The 19,297-nt window shown below is 37.0% G+C and overlaps 1 protein-coding gene and 1 pseudogene across 1 annotated transcript in view; both read left to right on the top strand.

Annotated features, from left to right (window-relative positions):
• The window catches only part of NDUFAF2 (NADH:ubiquinone oxidoreductase complex assembly factor 2), a 162,250-nt gene that overhangs the window by 10,532 nt on the left and 132,421 nt on the right, over nucleotides 1-19,297 (top strand). The window lies entirely within an intron of this gene.
• Nucleotides 7,832-7,941, top strand: LOC122684004 (annotated as a pseudogene).

The raw sequence follows: 19,297 nt of genomic DNA, 5'->3' as shown, positions 1-19,297 counted from the left end.
TAAGAATTACAAAATCGAAAGAGGGGATTAAGATGGTGAAGTACGAGGGTGCAGAACTCACCTCCTTCATAAACACATCAAAAGTACCAAATATTTTCTATAGGTGAAAAAATGTTCAATGAAAACTGGAGAGTAGCAGAAAGACTCCTGTACAGCCAAGGCTGTAAGGAAGATTCAGAAGCAAGTAGAGAGGCAGTCAGGTTGAACTTGTGCCTCTGGGAGGGGACTCAGAAGAGGAGGTCCTCCCTGGGGAGTGCGCGATTTGAGTCGTATTTTGGGTGCCCCAGCCCTGGGGTCTGACACTGGGAAGCTGATTCCCCTTGGTTGGGGGCACAGTGAGACTAACAGGAGAGCTGTCGGAAGCCTCGACCCTTCTTGTGAGGAAGCAGGGCGGACTGAAGCTGCGGCAGTCACCCGCTCGTCTCCCCCAGCCGTCTTGGCACGTGCCCCTGCGCTGCTCGCTCCATGATGCCGCTCCACACTGGGGTGAGGGTTGTCCTGGCTGAGGGGAGAACTCGGCTGTGAGGCTCGAAGGTGGCTCAGACCTGTGGTGGCCGCGGCGGCCGCTGGGGACGCTTACACAGGCCGCGCATCAGTGGCAGTCTGGGGCCCTGACTTTGCTAGACTGACTCAGCCCGTGCCCCGACCTGCTCGTTGCAGGCCCCTGCCCCGCCTGTTCAGTGACAGAGCTCCGTGATACAGAAAGGACTGCAGCAGCTGAGGAGGAGTTCGATTGTGAGAAACAAAGGCAGTTCATACCCCAAGTGGCATCTGAGCAGGGCGGGGACAGCCATGACTGGTTTTTACAAAGTGAGCTCGTCAGAAGCTGTCTGGTTGCGGACTATAGCCGGGGTCAACACCGCCCATGCCCAGATGCACTCCGAGGGCCTGCACCAGCCCCCTCTCTTTCCAGCACTGCTTACCTCTGGGGTGAGGGTGCCTTTACCGGGAGGGGTAAGAATACACACTTGAAGGGAATGGAGCCAGCTCAGACATGATCCTCGGGGCTTCTGCTCCAGCAGCTTGGGACCCACCACCCCCAGTAAAGTGGTGTTGAATGCTGAGCAGTAGAGAATGCCTAACAGTTACCTGGTTTTCTAGCACCTCCCATCTCCAGGACCACCTCCTACCAAGGTGGTAGCTGCCAGCTCACCCTGGGGAGAGACGTGACTTGTGTTCACATTAGACCCAACTCTCCCACCAAAGCCAGTGGGTACATATAACCTGTACAGGGATGTTCCCGTGCAAGGATACCACTTTAAAACTGCAGTAGCTGACTTTTCCACCTAATTTCATAGAGACAGAGAAAGTTAAGCAAAATGAGAAGGTAGGAATTTGTTTCAATTGAAGGAGCAATAAAGAAGTCCTAAAAAAACAACTAATGAAACAGAAATTAACACTTTATTAGATAAAAAGTTCAAAGCATTGGCAATAAGAATGTTAGCTGAATTTGGAAAAAGAATAGATCAACATAGTGAGAATTGTAACAAGGAACTAAACAATGTAAATAAAAGAACCAGTCAGAAATAAAGAGTACTAAACAAAAGCCCAGGACCAGATGGCTTCACAGCTGAATTCTACCAAAAATTTAGAGAAGAGCTAACACCTATCTTACTCAAACTCTTCCAGAAAATTGCAGATGAAGGTAAGCTTTCAAACTCATTCTATGAGGCCACCATCACCCTAATTCCAAAACCAGACAAAGATGCCACAAAAAAAGAAAACTACAGGCCAATATCACTGATGAACATAGATGCAAAAATCCTTAACAAAATTCTAGCAAACAGAATCCAACAACATATTAAAAAAATCATACACCATGACCAAGTGGGCTTTATCCCAGGAATGCAAGGATTCTTTAATATCTGCAAATCAATCAATGTAATACACCACATTAACAAATTGAAAGATAAAAACCATATGATTATCTCAATAGATGCAGAGAAAGCCTTTGACAAAATTCAACACTCATTTATGATTAAAACTCTCCAAAAAGCAGGAATAGAAGGAACATACCTCAACATAATAAAAGCTATATATGACAAACCCACAGCAAGCATCACCCTCAATGGTGAAAAATTGAAGGCATTTCCCCTGAAATCAGGAACAAGACAAGGGTGCCCACTCTCACCACTACTATTCAACATAGTGTTGGAAGTTTTGGCCACAGCAATCAGAGCAGAAAAAGAAGTAAAAGGAATCCAGATAGGAAAAGAAGAAGTAAAACTCTCACTGTTTGCAGACGACATGATCCTCTATATAGAAAACCCTAAAGACTCTACCAGAAAATTACTAGAGCTAATCAATGAATATAGTAAAGTTGCAGGATATAAAATTAACACACAGAAATCCCTTGCATTCCTATATACTAACAATGAAAAAACAGAAAGAGAAATTAAGGAAACAATACCATTCACCATTGCAACAAAAAGAATAAAATACTTAGGAGTATATCTACCTAAAGAAACAAAAGACCTATACATAGAAAACTATAAAACACTGATGAAAGAAATCAAAGAGGACACAAACAGATGGAGAAACATACCGTGTTCATGGATTGGAAGAATCAATATTGTCAAAATGGCTATTCTACCCAAAGCAGTCTATAGATTCAATGCAATCCCTATCAAGCTACCAACGGTATTTTTCACAGAACTAGACCAAAGAATTTCACAATTTGTATGGAAATACAAAAAACCTCGAATAGCCAAAGTAATCTTGAGAAAGAAGAATGGAACTGGAGGAATCAACCTGCCTGACTTCAGACTCTACTACAAAGCCACAGTCATCAAGACAGTATGGTACTGGCACAAAGACAGAAATATAGATCAATGGAACAGAATAGAAAGCCCAGAGATAAATCCACGAACCTATGGACGCCTTATCTTTGACAAAGGAGGCAAGGATATACAATGGAAAAAAGACAACCTCTTTAACAAGTGGTGCTGGGAAAACTGGTCAACCACTTGTAAAAGAATGAAACTAGAACACTTTCTAACACCATACACAAAAATAAACTCAAAATGGATTAAAGATCTAAATGTAAGACCAGAAACTATAAAACTCCTAGAGGAGAACATAGGCAAAACACTCTCCGACATAAATCACAGCAAGATCCTCTATGACCCACCTCCCAGAATATTGGAAATAAAAGCAAAACTAAACAAATGGGACCTAATGAAACTTAAAAGCTTTTGCACTACAAAGGAAACTACAAGTAAGGTGAAAAGACAGCCCTCAGATTGGGAGAAAATAACAGCAAATGAAGCAACAGACAAAGGATTAATCTCAAAAATATACAAGCAACTCTTGAAGCTCAATTCCAGAAAAATAAATGACCCAATCAAAAAATGGGCCAAAGAACTAAACAGACATTTCTCCAAAGAAGACATACAGATGGCTAACAAACACATGAAAAGATGCTCAACATCACTCATTATTAGAGAAATGCAAATCAAAACCACAATGAGGTACCATTACACGCCAGTCAGGATGGCTGCTATCCAAAAGTCTACAAGCAATAAATGCTGGAGAGGGTGTGGAGAAAAGGGAACCCTCTTACACTGTTGGTGGGAATGCAAACTAGTACAGCCGCTATGGAAAACAGTGTGGAGATTTCTTAAAAAACTGGAAATAGAACTGCCATATGACCCAGCAATCCCACTTCTGGGCATACACACTGAGGAAACCAGATCTGAAAGAGACACGTGCACCCCAATGTTCATCGCAGCACTGTTTATAATAGCCAGGACATGGAAGCAACCTAGATGCCCATCAGCAGATGAATGGATAAGGAAGCTGTGGTACATATACACCATGGAATATTACTCAGCCATTAAAAAGAATTCATTTGAACCAGTCCTAATGAGATGGATGAAGCTGGAGCCCATTATACAGAGTGAAGTAAGCCAGAAAGATAAAGAACATTACAGCATACTAACACATATATATGGAATTTAGAAAGGTGATAACGATAACCCTATATGCAAAACAGAAAAAGAGACACAGAAATACAGAACAGACTTTTGAACTCTGTGGGAGAAGGTGAGGGGGGGATATTTCAAAAGAACAGCATGTATACTATCTATGGTGAAACAGATCACCAGCCCAGGTGGGATGCATGAGACAAGTGCTCCGGCCTGGTGCACTGGGAAGACCCAGAGGAATCGGGTGGAGAGGGAGGTGGGAGGGGGATCGGGATTGGGAATACATGTAAATCCATGGCTGATTGATATCAATGTATGACAAACCCACTGGAAAAAAAAATAATAATAAAAAAAAAGAAAAAAAAAGCATTAGAAAAAAAAAAAAAGAAATAAAGAATACTGTAACTGAAAAGAAAAACATACTAGAAGGAATTAACAGATTAGGTGATACAGAAGAAAGTATAAGTGATCTGGAAGATAGAATAATGGAAATTGCCCATTCGAAACAGCAAAAGAAGGATACATTTAAAATGAGAACAATTTAGGGAACTCTGAGACAACATCAGGTATATCAGCCCTTACATTAAAGGAGTCAGATGGTGCAGTGGTAAAGACTCCTCCTGCCAGTGCAGGATATGCAGGAAACATGGGTTCAATCCTTGGATTGGGAAGATCCCCAGGAGGAGGGCATTGGCAACCCACTGCAGTATTCTTGCCCGGAATATCCCATGGATAGAGGAGCTTGGTGAGCTACAGTCTGTGGGGTCACAACTGAGCATGCATGCATGCAGAAGGACAAGAGGCAGAGAAGGGGACTGGAAATCTATTTGATGAAACTATGGCTGAAAATTTCCAGAATCTGAGGAAGGAAGAAGATATCCAGATACAGGAATTACCAAGGGTCCCAAACAAGATGACCCCAAACAGATCCACACATATCTTAATTAAAATGACAGCAGTTAAAGAGGGAATTCTAATGGCAACAAGAGAAAAAACAAGAGTTATATACAAAAGTCCTGTCATAAAGCTATCAGCTGATTTCTCTGCTGAAATGTTGCAGACCTGAAGGGAATGGCATGATATGTTGAGAGCGCTGAGAGCAAAAAAACTGCAGCCTAGAATACTCTGCCCAGCAGGATTATTATTTGGAATTGAAGGAGAGATAAAGACCTTCTTAGACAAGCAAAAATAAAACCAATTCATCAATACTAAACCTACTCTAAAAGAAAGGTTAAAGAGTATTTTCTAAGTGGGGAAAAAATAAAGCTTTAACGAGAAGTAAGTATTTACAGGAAAAGCAAAATCCCACTAGTAAAGGCAAATATATAGTTAAAGGCTGAGGATCAACCAAGTAAATAAGCTAGCACCAAGATGAAAAGATAAAATATTGTAAAATCAATTAAAACTACAATAATCAGTAAAGGGAAACATGAAGATGTAAAATATGACATCAAAAACACAAAATGTAGGGAGGGTAGTGAGTGAAAATTGTAGATCTTTTAGAATGTGTTTGAACTTAAATGACCACATGTTTAAAATAAGTAGATACAGTTAGAAGTTCGTGTATATGAGTCCTGTGGTAACTGCAAATCATGAACCTACGACAGATACACAAAAACTAGAAAGAAGTAGGAGCATATCACTAGAAAGATCATCACACCACAAGGGAAGAAACCAAAAGAAGAAAAGAAGAGATCTACAAAAACAACCAGAAAACAAGTGACAAAATGGCAGTGAGTACATACTTGTCAGTAATCACTTCAAATGTCAACTGACTAAGTGCTCCAGTGACATGACGTAGAGTGACTGACTGGATAAAAAGACAAGACCCATCCATATGCTGCTTGTAGGAGGCTAACTTCAGAGAGAAAGACACACACAGAGACTGAAAGTAATGGAAAAAGATACTTCATCAAAATGATAAGAAGGCAAAGGTAACAAATACTCATGTCAGACAAAGTAGACACTGAAACAAAGCCTGTTATGAAAGACAAAGGGCATTATTATAAGACAAAGGGATCAGTCCAAGAAGAGGATATAATATGTATGCAGCTAATACTGGGAGCACCTTAATATATAAGCAAATATTAAGAGACGTGAAGTAAGAAACCGACAGTAATACAGTAATAATAGGGGCATTTAACATCCCACTTAACATCAATGGGCAGATCATTCAGACAAAATCAATAAGGAAATTGATCTTAAATGACACTTTAGACCAGTGGGACTTAACCAGTACTGACAGGACATTCTATCCCAAAACAATAGCATATGCTTTCTTTTCAAATGTACATGGAATGGTCTCCACATAAATCATATGCTAGGCCACAAAATAAACCCCAACAAATTTAAGAGGATCAAAATTTTGTCAGGCATGATTTTCTGAAAGCAATGGTACGAAATCAGAAATCAGTTAACAGGAAGAAGTATGGGGAAAATATACAGACTAAACAATATGCTATTTCAAAACCAATGATTCAATGTGGAAATCAAAGAAGAAATCAGAAAATATTTACCTTGAGACAAGTCAAAATGGAGACAATGTTCCAAAATCTATGGGATGCAAATAAAATAATTGTAAAAGGGAAGTTTAATAAGCTGTGGTACATATACACTATGGAATATTACTCAACCGTTAAAAAGAATTCATTTGAATCAGTTCTAATGAGATGGATGAAACTGGAGTCCATTATACAGAGTGAAGTAAGCCAGAAAGATAGAGACCAGTACAGTATACTAACGCATATATATGGAATTTAAAAAGATGGCAATGATAACCCTATATGCAAAACAGAAAAAGAGACACAGATTTACAGAACAGACTTTTAGACTCTGTGGGAGAAGGCGAGGGTGGGATGTTCAGAGAGAACAGCATTGAAACAAGTATACTATCAAGGGTGAAACACATCACCAGCCCAGGTTGGATGCATGAGACAAGTGCTCAGGGCTGGTGCACTGGGAAGACCCAGAGGGATGGGATGGGGAGGGAGGCGAGAGGGGGGATTGGGATGGGGAACACATGTAAATCCATGGCTGATTCATGTCAATGTATGGCAAAAACCACTACAATATTGTAAAGTAATTAGCCTCCAACTAATAAAAATAAATGGAAAATTAAAAAAAAAATTAAAAGTGATGCAGGTCTTCCTCAAGAAGCAATAAAAACTCAGATAAACAACTGAACCTACCATCTAAAGGAATTAGAGAAAGAAGAATAAATAAAGCCCAAAATGAATAGAAGGAAGAAAAAAATAGAGAGGAGAGAGGGGAAAAAAAACAAAAACAAAAAGAGACCCCCCCCCCCCAAAAAAAGAAAATGCAAGAGGAAAGATCAATGAAACCAAGAGCTGCTTTTTTTTGGAAAAGATAAAATTGATACAACTTTAGCCAGGCTCATCAAGAATAAAAGAGAGAGGACCCAAATAAAGTAAGAAACTGTCACAGAGATACAAAAAAGTGATAAAAGAATACCACAAACAGTTGTATGCCAACAAATTGGACAGCCTAGATGAAATGGACAAATTCCTGAAACATACAGCCTCTAGGAGTGAACTGGAAAGAAATAGACAATGTAAACAGACCCATCACTATTAGTGAAATTGAATTTGTTATTAAAAAGAAACCCAGCAAGCAAAAGTCCAGTATTTGATGGTTTCACAGGAAGATTCTATCAAACATAACAAAGAAAAGCTAATACCTATCCCTCTCATACTGTTCCAAAAAACTGTTGAGCTCAGCCACACTCATTCTGTGGGGTTACCACTAACTTGACACGAAAATCACACAAAGACCCCACAAAAAAATTACAAGAGAATACCTCTGGTGAATATATATGCAAAAATTCTCAACAAAATATTAGCAAATTAGCAAACTGTGTTCAACCATATATAAAAAATTATGATATCAGCTTTGCGCAGTGGCAGTGTCGTAGCCAATGAGGTTTATCCAAGGCGCGATTATTGCTAATTGAAAAAATTATGATATGACCACAATTAAGTGAGATTTACTCCAGGGACACAAGGATGGGTCAGTGTTCACAGGTCAATCAGTGCAGTCTACCACATTAACAAAAGGAAGGCTCATAATCATAATCATGATTAACCATAATCATAAGGTTAATAATCAATAATCATGATCATCTCAACAGATGAAGGAAAAGCATTTGATGAAATTCAGCACCTATTCTTTATAAAAACTCTCATAAAAAAAAAAAACTCTCATCAAAGTGGGTGTAGAGGAAACCTATCTCAACATGATAAAAGCCCATTTATGACAAACCCACACTTACTATGTGAATATTAATATTCACTTATTAATATTTCACTTAACAGTGAAAAACTAAAAGTCTTTCCTCTAAGATAAGGAATGAAACAAGGATGTCCACACTCACCACTTCTGTTTAACATAATATTGGAAATCCTAGCCACAGCAATCAAAGAAGAGAAATAAAAGGCATCGAAATTGGAAGAGAGGAAGTAAAATTGTCGCTATTTACAGATGACATGATACTATAAATAGAAAACCCTCAAGTCTCTGCCAAAAACTACTAGAACTAGTAAATGAACTCAGTAAATTTGCAGGGTACAAAATTGATATACAGGAATCTGTCACTTTTGTATATAATGAACTGTCAAAAAAAAAGAAAGCAAGGAAACAGTCTGTTTGAAATCATATCAAAAAGAATAAGATACATAGGGATAAGTTTAACAAAGGAGGTGAAAGACCTCCACTCTAAAAATTATACAACACTGATCAAGGAAATTGAAGATGATATGAAGAAATTGAAAGCCATCCCATGTTCTTAGATTAGAAGAATCAATATTGTTAAAATATTCATACTACTTAAAGCAATCTATAGGTTCAGTGCAATCTCTAGCAAAATACCCATGACTTTTTCACAGAACTGGATCAAATAATTTTAAAATTTATGTGTAACTACAAGAAACCCTGAATTGCCAAAGCAATCTTGAGAAAAACGAACAAAGCTGAAGGTATGACATCCTCAGACTTTGGATTAGACCACAAAGTTGCAGTTACCCATTTCTTGCAGTGTTTCTGCTGCTTTCCTTAAGCAGCAGCAGAATAAAGAGTAAAGTAGTCCCTTTGAGAATATGAAAGTCTTTGAGATGGTTTTACTTTAAACCTAAGAGATTTCTTGTCATTTTACCTCTGAAATTTGATTTTCTTCTTCTAAGATGTTATTTCTGAGGCCCCCTTTTCTGCTTTTGAAATGAACCTGCATTTAGTGACTGTTTTTAGAAATAGCTTTAAAAAATGAATCAGATGTATTGTTTTATGCGTATGTGCCATCTAGGAAGACAGATGGTATAATAGGAGAAATGTGCAGTTCATAAGACCAGAACCATCTCTTACCACTTTCATTCACCTCTTTAATAATTATTGACTATTGTTTAAGTACCAGGCGTATACTAGAAGGTGTGTGTGTTTAAAATAGATCTTATTTTGTTAGAAATGTTATTTTCATAAATTGTTTCTAATCAAATATTTCTATTAAGGTCTCATTTGTAATCAAATATCTTGACTAGTTAATGATCAAAGTCATAAAATAATTTTGACTAATTTATGATCAAAATCATAAAATAATACAATACAGTCAAATATAGGCATTTTTAAAACTGAAAATTCTTTTCCTCAAGCATTGGAGATTAGTATATATTGTCAGTGAAAGTCAAAAGTAAAATTATGAGCAATGAGAAGTTGTTAAATGTAGAAGAGAGATACTTAAATTTTATATACATTGTAATATACCTTTTAAAAATAACCACCTTTTATCAAAGCTAGAGCATATGCAAAATACTTCAAGTCTATGGTAAAATTTATGCAGATGTAGACAGTGTACCTTTATTAAGCAGACTTTCTCATTAATGACCTGAATTATGGAATAATAGAATATAAATGATATTTAGAATATATCATTAATAGACCTCATTAATAATACCTCACATGTATTTCTGTATTTTCCAAAGTACTCTTACCTTTAAGACTTTTTTGACCACTCAACCATCTGTACCAAAGATGAGTGCTTACTGGTAAGATAGCACATGTGAGTGTGTGTGCCCAGTTGCCCAGTGGTGTCTGACTCTTTGCAACCCCATGGACTGTATCCTGCCAGGTTCCTCTGTCCATGGAATTTTCCAGGCAATACTGGAGCAATTGCCATTTTCTTCTCCAGGGGATCTTACAGACCCAGGGGTCAAACCCTGTTTCCTGCATTGATAGGCAAATTCTTTACCATTGAGCCATCCTGGAAGCCCAATGTTATAAATGTGGCATGTTCATCAAGACGGATTTGGTGGTTGCAGTGTATTTTCCAACCAGTCCCTTTTGAAACTCATGGAAAGGTCTGTCTGACCCTGTTGTGCAATATTCCTGTAACTATCTGACTTTACTAAGATGTTTTCATTTAGGCAGGATGTCCAGATGAGGAGAATAACTGAAACACTGGAAATACTGACAAATACTGACAAAAAAACAACCAAAAAATGGTTAAGCTGTAAGAAAGGAAAATGAGTCAAAGCCAGTTTAAGATTTTAGTCAGCTGTATAATAGTTCAGACTAGGTATGCTGGAAAGGCTGCTGACATTGCAGTTAAATATTTAATTGTACTTTATTTAGATAATTTATTTTTGATTCACCTGCTGGAAAATAAATCTTGATAACTTGTTGATGTGACATTAGAATTTAATTAGAAAAAGAATGAAGCATAATTATTTACAACTGCTAAAATTTTGTATTTCCTTTTTTATATTATTTGAATAACCATGTGTTTATTCACATTAGCAAATAAAACCTTTTCAGGATCTCCCTTTCCATTCTTACCTTTATTGCCCGGGTTCCTTCCTCCTTATAGTTTTAAATTTTAGGCCCATGCAAGAACAAAAGTTTTTAAATGTCTAAAATAGCCTCTAAATGAGGTGTTAGCATCTTGGGGAAAGGCTTATTCTCTGGCCACCTGCCAAGTATCTTGCTAATTAATGGCAAGCATATATTTAATATGACTCTCAGTCAGTAAGTAGTATCCACCTATATCTTTTTGGAAGGAGTATTATAGAAAGGAGTTGAGTTTTTAAATTCTAGGAGTCTCAGAAATGCATCTAGGTCAGCATAATTAAATTGTAGCTACTGCTTAAATTGTTGAAAAGCTAACATATTCAGTAACATTTTGGGCAACTATAAACTTGAATGAGTGGATAAATAAACCAGCAAATTTAAAATTTTAATTTTAATAATGTCAATTGTAATCATTAACATTAACTGTGTCCTTTAAGAAACTGATACTGTAGGAACAAAAAATTTAATGATCACTTTTCTTTTCTTTCCAGTATGTATCATTTTGAAGGATTATTCCTAAATGGTGTGTTTTCTGAAAATTATGGAATAAAATATGTGAAAATCCAAATAAATTATTTTAGCAATAAGAAATTATTGCTGTTTTGGAAATATGGTAGCTTTATGACCTTTAAAATTGTTCATTTTGTTTAATAAATATGTAGAATAGACTTGTAAAATTTCATTTGCACTAACATGTTGAAAGCATACTTTATTTTATGAATAGGTGTGAATACTTGAATTAGAAACTTAACAAAGACTCTGGTTATTAATGAATAAACCACAAAAATGTCATAAAGGTTTGAGTCATGTGCTCCCTCCAAAGTGAAAGATACTATGACTCAACTCTAGTCTCTGTGATCTTCTTTCCTCTCTGCAAAAATCCCTTTTTTCTCTCTATAGGACACTCACTACACAGAAGGTGATACCTTTCTCTGCTTCCTTTCCATACCATGACCTGTCTACAGTTTCTTACCAAACCTTCATAAGTCCCCTCTCCCCGCCCCCTTTTTTTTGCAATATAGTTTACTGTTAAGATGAGATTTTCAGTAATGGAGACTCATTATATTCAGAGATTTATGATTTAAAATTTCCAGTATTTGAGTACACTGTATCAACCCCTGTTTTCAGTATACTGTGAAGTATGAAGCCACTTAACAGTGGTAGAGGAAGTAAGATTGGAGGCTTTGAGGATACAAGGCTACATATTCTTAAGATAGGTTCTATGTACTTAAAACCCATCCAGACCAATTAAAGTTAAGTGGAAATGATACCATGTTACCAGACGAATAAGGAGCAGAGGATCTCTAAAATATTTTCCACATAGCAGTCTCCTTAATAAATATTAATGTAGGTTGATTAGATAATCTTTTAAAATAGAAGTGCCCTTTTGGAGGAAAGTTATCATTAATTCTCATTTTAGTGTGTAGTGCTTCAACCATTATGATAGATAACAATATGCTTTAATACAGTAACAGATTGGATCAAAGGGCAATTAAATTGACACTTGTTACAAAAGGTTAAGAAGAGGGATCTTCCTCTCCTTTACTTGTGAGGCTTATCTCTATGAGGTGGAAGACTTTAGATACAGAAAAAATGTTGTTCAGTTGCTAAGTCACGTCCAATTCTTTTTGCAACCCCATGGATTGCAGCCCACTGAGGCTCCTCTGTCCATGGGATTTCCCAGGCAAAAATACTACAGTAGGTTGCCATTTCCTTCTCCAGTGTGTCTTCCTGACCCAGGGATCGAACCCTCATCTCCTGCATTGGCAGGCAATTGAGCCATCAGGGAAGCCCACAGAAGAAATGAAGAACCATAAAACAAGTGAGACGCTTGGCAGAGGAAGAATGGTAGAGATAGACTTAGCAGTTTCGGTCAGAGTCCTGGTAGTATCTCCCTGAAAATCATCTTTCTTTTTGTCAGATACAGTCTGCAGAATTTCAGATCCCATCCCAGACCTACTGAATTAGAATATTCATTTTTACAAGATCCACAGGTGATTCACATGCATATTAAATACTAAGTGGTTCTCATATTAAAGCCTGAGAAGCACTGCTCCACGTGACTGATACCTGAGATAAACAAGCATGGTTAGTTTAGAAGGAAGCCCTTCCACTCTCCCGGTCCCCTCCCTCCACGCCTTTAAGTTGGTCTTCCTGGTCAGGCTACTCTAGACTGTTGGTGTTTTAGCTCGGTGTTGTGTATCCTTGGTTAAGTCCCTGTTGAGAAATGGAGAGAAAGAAGAGAAAGTGTGCTGAGGAATATGCCACCTAAAAGAGGTTGGTAAAATAAATCAAATTTCCCTCTCATATGACCCTCATCGCATACTTTGTGATTTATCAGATGGTAGAAGAGTTTCTTATGGGACAGTTTTTCAGAAGAGATTCCTTATAAATTAGAGAGCCTCTCGTAAGTTAGTGGTATTATCTGATCCTGGGGGCCTTTGGGGTAGAGCTCTTGCATGATAGTATTCTCACAGTGCCTAATACAAGGACTTCAGCTTCCAGTCAGATGACTGGTTCTTAAGTTGCTCTTAAGTGTTCTGCTTCTCTGGCTGATACAAAGAGAGACTTTAACTTTAGTATCTCCTAGCAAAGTTCAAGCACTTTCTAATTCTAATGGCATCTTTGGCATCAAAAAGACTACCTTCTTCCCTCTTAAAGATAAAAATAATCATTATTTCCATGATCATATCACAGTTTTAAAATTTATGACTCTCTGCATATCTTTTAATGTCATTGTACTGTGAGTTGTAAGTAAATCCATTAATAGTGTTCATTGTTGGAAACAGTAGACTCGGTAGGTCAGGCCTAGATAAGTTATGTTTTGTCACTAGAATATTAGAATAAAAAAAGGAAAAAAGTAATTTCCTATATTGTTTTTTTCCTGTACTTTTGTAGAATAATTCCTAAGACTTTTCTTCTTTAAAACTATCTTGAAAATGAGTCTTAAAAAAAAGTAAGTTCAAAAGACATTTTTGGAACTAACATAAAACAGTATTTTACCCCTTCACATCTTTCATTTGCCCATTTCCATGTTCTGTTTTCTGAATTTATATATCAAGAGAACACTTGCAGTAAACACCGAGTTCACATAATTTTCAGTGAAATCTTCGGTATTTCTGGCTATGAGGTTACAAGTAATCACTGCACATGCTTATAAGTGTGTGATAAACTGAATTCTTGGTCACCTAGTCCAAGTTTATTAGCTGTTGCTAACCAGTGATACAGATCTCCTGAGGGCAGAAGCTGTGCCTGCTTTGTGTCACCCTTTCCCTTTTTTATCACCTTTCCTGCTCCCAGTGATGATGAGCTACACAAAGAGGAAGGTTGGTAGTGGCATCTCAGAGCCACCATACATTTATGGTAGAGAGTGCCTGAAATTGATTTGCAAGAATCTAAGGAATCTCAATCTTTTCTCATGTCAGCTCCAGGAAGACAGTGCTTTGGTAGGGTGGTATCGTCCCTACCAAAGGTACAACACAAGTCGCATATGTACTTGCTATTGAGGAAGCACGTCACTAGTCTAGTGGGAAACTTTAAGTCAAACTAAAGATCTTAGAGTATTGTGTCTTATCCATACTCTCTTGTATTTATGCTTTTAGCATGTAGAGAAGTATATAGTGTAAATGAATAACTACAGGCCAGTAGAATAGCTAGAAGAAATAAACTCATGCATTCATGGCCAGCTATTTGCAACAAGGGTACTAAGACCTCTCATTGGGGAAAGAATAATCTCTTTAACAAATGGTGCTGAGACAATTAGATATCCACATTCAAAAGAATGAAGTTGGGCTTCCGGCTGACATCACGTACAAAAATTAGCTCAGAACGATCGACCAGACTTCCCTAGGAGTCCAGTGGTTAAGACTGTGCTCCCAAATGCAGAGATGTGGGTTTGGTCCCTGGTCTCGAAACTAAGATCCTGCATGTTGCACCATCTAATTGTAGGCTCTGAAACTATAAATATCCTAGAAGAAAACATAGGGGTAAATCTTTATGACCCTGAATTTGACAGTGGATTACTACATATGGCACTGAAAATTGAAACAAAAAGTTGAAAAACTGGACTTCGAAATTAAAAACTTCCATTTATCATAAGACGTTATTAGCAAAGTGAACAGTTAACCTACAGAATGGGAGAAAAATATTTGCAAACAGTATATCTGATAAGTATTCCAAATTTTAAATGTATTTTAAATAATTTTCCAAGTAACCAAATTTTAAAATAGGTAAAGGATTTGAATAGACCTTTTTCCAAAGAAGAAATGACCAACAAGCACAGGATGGATGCTTAATAGCTTTATTCATTAGAGAAACGCAAAATAAAACAATGGTAAGATACCCCTTCACAACCACTAGAATGGTTATAATTGGAAAAAAATAAAAAATAAAAATTGGAAGAATTCAGAACTCTTTTACATTGCTGGTAGGAATGTAAAACGGTGCAGCTACTCTGGAAGACAATTTCATAGTTCCTCAAAAAGTTAAGCAAAGAACATAGAATAACCCAGCAATCCTGCTTCTAAATATATATCCAGAAAATTGATACAGGTACTCAGATATTTGTTTATGAATGTTAATAGCACTATTCACAATAGCCATGGGGTGAAAACATCCCAAATGTTCATCAGCAGATAAATAGAAAAACAAATTGTGAATATTACTCAGCCCTAAATAGGAATGAAGTATGTAAATGCTACAACATGGGTGAACTGTGAACATTTTAATGTGCTGCATAAAAGAATCTAGACAAGAAAGGTCACATAATGTATGATTCCATTTATATGAAAATATCCAAAATAGGTAAGTATATTGAAGCAGAAAGCAGATTACTGGTGCTAGGGAAAGCTGAGAACAGGGAGTGACTGCTTTAGTGGTTACTGGGTTTCTTTTGGCGTGATGAAAATGTTTTGGAACTAGGTAGGGTGTTTTCACAACATTTTGAATGTACTAAATCCCACTGACTTGTGAACTTTAAAATAGTTAATTTTATCTTATGTGAATATCACCTCAATTTTTAAAAAAAGGATAACTAGTTACACTAATACACAGGAATAATGCTGTTGATATCATCATCATTAAATACAGTGTATTTTGAAAAATGTTTGCTGTAGAGTACTAATTCTGGAACTATTTAAAGAAAGTTCTCAAAAAACTAGGTGCACTGTTATTTTACCTTGTTGAATAAAGTGGTGTTTATTTCTGTTTTTTGCCTTTTACAGAAAAGCTAACAGTGTTTAGAATTCCAAATTGAGAGAACTTTTTTCTTCATGGTGGGAATTTTCATAATAATATTTGATGAGGAAAAATAAAAATGTTAAAAGACAATGTAATAGAAGAAAAAAATTAAAAATTTTTTGTAAATGACTGCTAAAGATCGTAATCTTCATAGTGTTGAAGGATCCAGTACTTAATAGAGTATGTAATTTGTCAGCGTTGAAAATGTGCTAATCATCTGCCCAACAAAAAAGATGAACCAAGGGATTAAAAGAGCTTTAGTCTCTAGTGCTCCTTTTCAGTGAGAGATGAGTAGATTTAATGTACATTTGCCACATATGGTTTCATTAATAGCACTTCAGCTTTTCTCTACCCCATTTGAGGCTTTGCATTTAGGTAAATTCAGCCTCCAGTCACACTTGTCAGCATTTCTGTACGTACTCACTAGCTATTCAGAGGTTATTTTTCAGCACTTTCCTAACCATCTTTAAAAATGCTTTCTTCATAAATTAGTTTATTTCATACTTAAAGTCAATAAATGATATGCTGTTATCATGTTTGATAAGAAAACATAAAATACCAAAATAAGAATCTTAAGTATCTGTCTCCAATGACAGTGAAATAGAGGTAGGGGTGAACTTTAGCTTGAAATGAGAACACACTGCTTCCTTTAGATTAGTCCTGCTCATGCTCTTTCTGCTCTCGTTTAAGAAGACCTGGGACTCCTACCTGTCCTCTTCTCCTGTGGATTGGAAGTTTCCCCCTGCTTCCTTGGTGATGATCCTCTGTCCCATGACCGGTGACCATAAAACCCCTGACATGTATTTTGTGAAGCCTTTTGATTTAGGTTATCTTTCAAATTAAATCTCTGCGTGTGTTAATTTAAGAATGGTTATAGAATGACAGAGATACCGCTCACAGAGAGTGGGTGATAGAGTGACTTGAAACATAGAGTATCAGAATGAGTCCGAGAAAAAAAAAATGACTCCTGGTCCACTTCTTTTGCTTAGTCTTCTGTGAATCATTACCGTATTACACCCTGGCCTTTTTCTAGCAACAGACACTCTTTGGGCATTCAACCACCACATGATACTATTCCTGAAAGTTCTATTCTTATTCTCCTTCCTTGGCAGAAACACCCCAGGGAGGGAGCCAACATGAGTTCCCCTTTCCCAATTACCTTCTAACTATTTCTCCTATCCCACATTCCCAGCTATTCCCCTCAAGGCTTTTTTCTGTCTAATAAGTCCAGATGGGCCCAACCTCCTTATACTTTTACTTTTAGGTTATATTTGTCTTTCTGTATCTTTAATGAGCTCTGCTTCACATTTGCCTGTGTTTAAAAATGATTGGGAGAATGCAGTGACTTCCCTGTGCAACTTTATTTCTAGAGGGAATACCATTGTGAATACTACACACCAGTACAGACTCATAATTCATTGTGCTCATGGTATCTGCTCTCCATTAATATTTTGTAGGGCTGCACTGCACTTATTTTTCTCACCTGTGCTGTTCTCACAGTCTTGTGAGACATATTTCAATCAGTCTTCAAGACAGTGAGTCCTTATTAAGTATAGTTTGATTGGAAGTCATATCTGATAAAATATTCTATCACTCGAGATACATAGTAAAGTCTCATTACATTGTGATGAATGACTTAATATATAAAAAGAAGCCAGAATTTCTGTTATTTAACTATGAAATCTTTTTATGTTAGACACGTTTTTCCTTTTGCCTCTTTCTCTTTTAGGTTCTAACCTCAAAATTTATTCTGCTGGCATCCTCAGGCATCATCTGCATCCCCTGATCAGACCTTCTTATACAGTCACTTTAAAAGGCAGGAGTGATGCTGGTCCCATGTTACCTGAGATTAAACCTTAAAACAAAATGACAAACCTTGCTCACCTGCCCTCTAAAGCTAGTATCTCATATTTTCTCTGCAGCTGGATCGAGGACTTAAATGAGTTGGGAAAGACAGAAAAAGACTGATAGGAAGACTGAGGTGCAAGTGTAGAACGGTGTAAGCTACCTGCCTGGATCCGTTCTGGCAAGAGCTGGCTAGGAAAGCAGCAGGAAACACCAGCCAGGACCGTGTTGACAGAAAGTGGAAATGGGACTGATAAAAGAGTAAAAAGGAGTTCATCACCCCATTGCTGTAGTTCACATAACTCACAGGATCAGTTATTAACTGCAAATTATCAAAGACTTCATTTTTGTTACCTATACTGCGAATCTTCTCCAGTCATAGTTTAAGATAGGAATGTGGCTTTGGTTTAATATGTCACTCTTTTTGTCAACTCAAGCTAGGTGGGTATTCAACGCTAACTTCTTTAGAGTCTTAACTGGTCATTTTTTTAAAAAATTCATTCTGATTTAAGATTTTAAAAATCTTGAAAATGTGGTTCCATATTTCTAAGTCTACTACATTTAAATCAATGTGTAAGTTCAAGGGCATTGGAATTGGTATAATTTATGGTTCTTTTTTCATCTCAGCATGAATAACTTCAATTTCAGTGATGTTGTTTGGCTTTTCTTACCCAAATGGTATACTTATCTGATTCACTTCAATAGTTGCCTATTTTCCCTTTTAGAAATGTCTGTTCTCTCTCCAGGAGACTAAAACATTGTGCAGATGTACAGTTGGATACAGTGATGCCAATATAATATATGCACTGTTCAATCATTTATTTTGTATCTGGAATGATGCATCTGTTTCCTTCTTGTGGGAGGGGGTTTGAGCTTCATTTCAATGTCATTTTAGGTACTGGTCCAATTCTTCCATCCAGTTAACCAAAAATGAAAATTTCCATCTGTTCAATTGCCATTCAGAGGAATGTTTTATCTCTGAAGCACATTATGACAACTAAAATTGACAGCATAATCTGTCTGACTTTTTTCTCTTTTATTCCCGCTTCAGATTCTCTTGAGCTTTAACAAGAGGGTATTCTTTTCTATAGCTGCTTAAGATTAGAGGACTTACTCATTCTTCTCTCTAGTAATGGTAGACCAGTAGAGCATGAATGGCTGTCCACTGTTCACTGCTTTATTATGTATTTTTTCTGTCCATTAGTGACCCGACAGGAAACATACTTGTTAGCATGCTATTAACAGAACAATGCAAACATAGCCTTCTCTTTCTATAAAAGTCTGGCAGTACTATTTGGCATTCCACTGAACACAGACTCTTTCCAATTGATGTTTGGAAGATACTGTTACAGGCTGATTTTTATTGATCATTCTGTACTTTAGAAAATTGGCTAAGGAGGCCTTTTGGAATAATATTGCCTCTAGAGTTGTTAACT

This window comes from Cervus elaphus, chromosome 25 (assembly GCF_910594005.1).
Source record: "Cervus elaphus chromosome 25, mCerEla1.1, whole genome shotgun sequence".
Lineage (NCBI taxonomy): Eukaryota > Metazoa > Chordata > Mammalia > Artiodactyla > Cervidae > Cervus > Cervus elaphus.
This window is presented reverse-complemented; position numbering and strand designations above follow the sequence as displayed.